Source organism: Trypanosoma cruzi, genomic scaffold, assembly GCF_000209065.1.
Source record: "Trypanosoma cruzi strain CL Brener 1047053516519 genomic scaffold, whole genome shotgun sequence".
Taxonomy (NCBI): domain Eukaryota; phylum Euglenozoa; class Kinetoplastea; order Trypanosomatida; family Trypanosomatidae; genus Trypanosoma; species Trypanosoma cruzi.
Window position 1 is genome coordinate 13896 of NW_001849312.1, and position 6082 is coordinate 19977.

The window sequence follows — 6082 nt, forward strand, 5'->3', positions numbered from 1 at the left end:
TTTCCCACACACAAAAGGGCAAAGATATGGAGAGGAAAAGCCCGCCGCACAACGCACGCAGAGGCACCGCCATCCACGTCGCGCCGCAAGATATAGTCATGCGCACAGCAGACCCACGGCCGCAACGAGAGGGACGGAGCGCATACAAGTCCACGGCGCTGTCCTTTACTTCTCTCTGCCCCGACGGATAGGCATTACGATTCACAACAGGTTGTGGCGAGTGGCGCCATACACTCACAGTGAGGCACGGAGCACACCGTCCGCTCTCCTCCGAGTGCACTCAACAGGCCGGGGCACGGCGTCCAGCCAATCTGTTGACATCGCAAAGGCGAACACAAACAATCGTCGTCGCGGAACATCGGTGCCTCTAGCGGGGAAAAAAAAAAGAGGCAATAGGGGCATTTCAACAGCACGGTCAGCAGAGAGACAAGAAAAGGGACACAAGGACACAAAGTGGCAGTGGACATGCCAGAGAGAAAAGAAAGTCCGCGGGGATTTTAAAAAAAGGGAAAACAAAAAAAAAAGAAAGTAAAACGAAAAAAACGCAATTGTACTTTTCCACCAGCCCACACAACATCCCTCACTTTTATTGCGGCATCCGGCCTTTTCTTCCAATCCTCCCTTTCGTGCCGTCCGTGGGACGCAAAGCCGCAGGGCCGGCACCGCGTGTGGGCAACAAACAACAAAACAAGAGCGGGAGACACTTCACTCATAACAGTGTGCAGCAACCAAAAATTAAAAAAAAAAAAAGAAAAAAAAGAATTACTGAGTATTACAACAAAACACTAAAAAAGAACCCGCGGGGAACGCGGCACACAATCTCCGTGAGGAGTCGCAATTCCATACTCTCCGGCTCACAAGACTGCCACAAGTGCACACAGCCCCAGAAGAAGCAGCAACACACAAGACACGCGCACACGCGCAGTGCTGTCACCACGTAAATCATGCAGGATCAATTTCGCGTCGGTGATCAGGGCGAGGCGGTCGTCTAGGCTCATACTTCCCTCGGATGCTGAGTGATTGGTTTCTGGAACGGAAGTGTCATTTGTAGCGGCAGTGTGTGGACTCAATTCGTCCGCAGCATTCTCAGCACTCGATTCACTGCCCGCAAGAACACGGACAGACTGAGAGTCTGCCGGCTGTGCAATTGGAGCCTCTTCAACGTCCGCCAGGGAAGTCGTCAGCTGTTTGGCCGTCTGCAGTGTAGCTGCCAACTCTGTGTCTTCGTGCGTTGTGGCCTCCCGCGTTGCAGCTGCCAGCTGTGCGACCTCAATCTGTCTGACCTTCTGCTTTTCTTCCTCCGTCGCCGTGACTTTCACCGCAGTGTGCAGTTCTTCGGCAGCCGGATGTCGAATAGGAACTGTCCCGGCGTTGAGGTTTGCTGAGGTCATCACCAAACAGCGCGTCGTTGTGCAAAAGGACATCAGCCACCGTCACAGGGCTGCCCTCTTCATCTTCCTTATTGCCCGCACCAAAGAAGAAGTGTGAGATCCTGTGTGAACCAAACTGATCAGCGTTACGGAGCCTAGCCACTTCCTCGGCACCCAGTTCATCGCCATCCGTCTCGTATATTCTTCTCCCATTAGCGTCCACAAACCATTCATCACCGTTATCCTTTTGCACCGTCACTCGAATTGCCGTGTTTGTTTCCCAATTGCCAACATCACCAGACGGCTTCACCAAAAACTCCACCTTGTGAAGTGTGAGGTTCCAATTTCTTTTACTCGTGTACGAGAGCTGAAAGAGCACCGTGCTGGCCGTGTCGTTCAGCCTCGCACCAATCAAAGAAATGGGGCTGCCGCCTTCGGCACCTCGTGGATGGACACCGTCGCCGAAAGAGTGAACTTGTTGTTCGTAAAGTAGTACGGCACAGTCTGCCCCATGTCGCCAACAGGCCGCTCCGCCCCTGCTCCCTTGAGCGTCACACCGCTCTCCGTGCTGGTCACGCCGAGGTACTCGTCCTTCCATGCAGTCCCGTCCAATGTGCTGGATAAAAAACCAACCAGCCCTTCGGTAGGAACTCGCAAGGCGTCGTCCAATTCTTTCCATTTCTTCACCGCACACTTTATCCGCTCCAGCTGCTCAGTCAGGCGCATGGCGACAAGACTGTATGGCCTGTCACCATTCCTCTTCTCGTACAGTAAAATCAGCTCATCCTTACTTTTCACCAAAAGAGAACTGGCGGCAGCGTCATCATCTTTACGAGATACCGGCCCAACATCATGCACACGTGCATTTTCCGACACCCAAAGATGAAGCTGACCCTTTTCACTTCCATTTTCCTTTGCGGCATACACCGGCGCGGTGATGAGCATCACCTTCTTTCCCTCAATGATTGCGGTGGTCGATCCACCCTGGACGCCGTACCCTGATCGATTGTGTGAGTTGCCCTACACGCGGGTAATTGGCTCACCCAAATTATACCAACTGACTCCATGCGGAGTGGACATGTAAACGTCATAGTAGCCTCCAGCACAATGAGCCATCATGAAGAGTCTTTCGCCGTATTGGTCTTCTTTCCACTTCACCAGGGTTGGATCCCTGCAGCCCTTACCAGTCGCTTCGGATGAAAGCTCCCATTTTTTCCTTTGCTTGGGTAAAACTCATAGACAGCAAAACGCTCTCTCCATCGTTACCTTTGGCCTGCATGGGAAACACAATCGCGCCGCCACGCATCACAGCACCCGATCCTCCGCCGCCAATTAACTCGGTCAAGGAAAGAGATGCTGCTTTGCCTTGAGGGTTCACCACATGTGTCTCACTCCATTTGATTTTCTTCTTTCCACCCTCATCAGAGACAGTTCCCTTCACGAGTAAAAGACCCCGCTCATTCTTAACTTCAACCGGCGGCTTTGTACGGCTTTGGTTTCCCAGGAGCATATAGACACTGTCCTCAATTACAAGTGTCGTTGGTCGCAACAATTCCGTTGTCCTAAAATTATTCGCGGCGGTGTCCCCAAGTTGCATGCAAAACAAACTTATATCCGACGTCAAAATATCCATTGGGTCATCCTTTATATCCAGGTGCTTTGACACAATCCCAGCACAGCTGCCGACTCCATTCCTTCCCCGCACTGCGCTTCAGCAACAGCAAATACATCATCACCCACTTTAACGAGGCCAGGAACGCGGAGCGAGGTGATTTTCCTTCCGGCCTCGTTAAACTCCTTCCAATTAGCAAATGATACCGACTTCGTCCCCTTAAACGGATCAACAGCGGCCCCTGCCTGCTCAACGGCCGCAGCTCCACGGTCGCAGAAAATCATCATGACGAGCAGCAGCACCGCGAAATTAAACGCACGCCGGTACATGTTGGGCCTCTGCGGCTCACTCTCTCTTCCTTCCCTCCTTCTTTCGCTGGATCCGGTCACGCGGCAACGGTTGTGTGTGCGGGGTGCCTTCACTGCAGCAACACGTGAGAGCATATAAATATATGTGTGAGTGTGGGCGGTGTGTGTGCGTACTGTTGGTCCTTTCAGAACCTTAAAATTTCACAGTAGCGATTAGCGTCTGGTAGTAACTCCCTTCTTGGAGGGGAGCAACAAACAACAGCGGCAGAAAGGCAGCACAACAGCAGTACGCACCGCCACCACTCAAAGCGAACCACAACATCACCATCCCCGCAGCCATTATTCTCCAGTACCCCCAACAGCATAAATAAATATAAAGTATTTAAAAAGCAAACAGCCTCCCAATGGGGGCCACAGGCCATGGCCCTGCAAAAAAAAAACAAATTAGAGGGGGCCACGTTTACAGTGAGGAACACGAGAGTTGCACTGCAACGACACGGCGGCGTGATGCCCCGTTGGGAGCACCGATGCAGAACAGCACATCGCCTGCAGGAAGAGTTGCTTCTCCCGCCGAGCAGAGAGGGAAAACAGCCCAATGATGAGAGTTCGCCTGCACCTCCTCGCAGCACCCAGACGCTCTGCAGACAAAAAGATGCAGGTGACGCTCTGCTGCACGCATTGCGGCCGTTGCGCCCTTCACAATGGCAATCGCATCCTGTCGCACCGCACGCCGCAGTCGATATGCACAGTCTCCGTCCTCCTTCCCGCCTTTCCCTCTCCCTGAGAACTCGTCGGTGACCGTGGCACACCCACCAACATGTCAGAAATCACTTGTTTTTCTTCTCCTCTTGCACATCGCACAGCAGCACCGCCAAACGCATGCCACTCCTTCTTTCGCGGATTCCCCTCAGACACGCCTCCCGCCACATGCATCAACCCACAGCCACACAATCCGTAAACGCCACGCAGCCGCCCCGCATGATGCCGCCGCGCACACCAACACGGCACCGCGCCACTCGGCGCAAGCAGTGTCTGGACACACAGAACAGGTTGCCCCAGTCAACAACAGCCCCCGCCAGGCAGTGAGGCAGGACTCGTCAGTAACAATCAAACAGTCAGCCCCTCGTCTCTTCATTCCGCCATGCACGAGGTTCTGCTTGCCTCATGCATCATCCGTGACGCCCGGGTTCTCAATGAGTAAACAAGTCAGTATTCTCCCCTCCGCTCAACGAGAAGCCCATTGACAATTCTCAGCCAGTCGTCTCCATGGGCCATGCATGAGGAGCACCAGGGCAAGAATGCACAGGAGCTTATATGCGAATCTCTCAACTCATTCCACGTCAATAAGCAGTGTGGCACCATGCCTGAGCTTCACAACAATTTCGGCTGGCGCTTCTCTGAGAGGCCTCCCATAAAAATAGCAAGTGATCACAATAAAAAAAAAGCAACGCGTCCAGTCTGACTGTCACCCCGCCGCAAACATCAAAGCACAATCCAACAAAATGCCGCAAATCATCACATATTTCACACAGACCATCGACAGCTTACGCGGCAAATGCACAGCACGGAAGAAGAGTCATGCCCACAAACACGCAACACACAGACACAGTAAGAGAGTTGGGAAAAGCAGCACCCAAAGCCATTCTTTGTGAATGCAAATGATAATAGCACCAAACAAAGTGAAGCGCCAGTCGGGCACCACATGTGGGCCACAGACACCACCCACCCGCCCATTCACTCTTCCTCCTCCCAATGGTGCGGCCCTCCTGCACCTCCACAAACACGTCTGTCCCTCAGTTATGTTTGCCTCTGACGCAGGCACTCAAGTGGCGTTTCGGTAATCCAAAATTCAGCACCTCAGAAAAACAGAGAAAATGCTCGCAGAGGCCACACGGCTCCTCAACGCACCTTCCAACCCTCCTCACAACTCTGCAATGCGATGGAGAGGAATACAGGCGGCTCTCGTGTCACAGAAGACGGCCAATGGGAGCGTTTTTCACAGCGCAGAATATGCCAAGGTGTGAAACAGAAGAGGCGGTGGGAGGGCCCGCAGGGAACGTCACCTGCCACGCCTGATGTGCGTCGTCTCATTCGTGCAACGGAGAACCAACGAAACTGTTGTTGCGGTGCCTGCCCGTGCGTGCACCTCACATTCGCGCCAATGAACGCCTCAAGGAACATCCTGCCGAGGACAAGCAGCTGGCCGTGCAGACAATCCCGTGTCTCGTCAACGTTCCAGCAGCCGCTTTTTGGGCGAGGCGTCGCTCTCTTTCGTCCTTGTCTTCAGTGTGCCATCCTCGTATAAAATGAAAATGCCTTCCACAACTGGTGTCATCAAGCACCTCCAAGTAAATTAGGAAGGATTCACGGCCTCGAGAAAAAGCATCCAAAGTGGCATTCAACGCGAACTCAGCAACGCATGTCATCTTCCGCAGCCGCGTGCATTGCAACTCCCCTCAGCCGCCCACTGTTTCTTCCTTCCCTGTAGACCCAAACCGCATGGTACACTTTTGATTTGATCGGGTCCTTCACAGACTCGCGTAACCGTTTCCACCACGCCCGTGCAGCTCGTGACAGCATCACTTCCCCGTCCACTTCTGCGGCACCAAATAGCGTGAAATAAGAATCCAAAACACCACATCCGCAAGGCAAACACACATGCAGCGCTCCAACGAGTGCCGCTGTGAGAAATCACACGGTGGCACGCACACAATCTCTCGCTCTCCCATCAGCGATTTGCCGTCAACAACAACAACGGCATTGAGAAGCAGCCTCGGGGCAATCCCTGAGAG

The 6082-nt window shown here is 53.4% G+C and overlaps 1 pseudogene, besides 4 other annotated features; it reads right to left on the reverse strand.

Moving 5' to 3' along the window:
- Positions 1-1453: a sequence feature (areas merged during assembly that could not be assigned to a particular haplotype. This can correspond to areas where the two haplotypes were merged or to regions with more than two copies in the genome that were merged during assembly.).
- Positions 500-543: a sequence feature (A-rich).
- Positions 738-762: a microsatellite.
- On the reverse strand, positions 855-3425 carry Tc00.1047053509905.10 (annotated as a pseudogene).
- Positions 1454-6082: part of a sequence feature (areas not merged during assembly with more than two copies in the genome that could not be assigned to a particular haplotype) that runs on past the window's edge.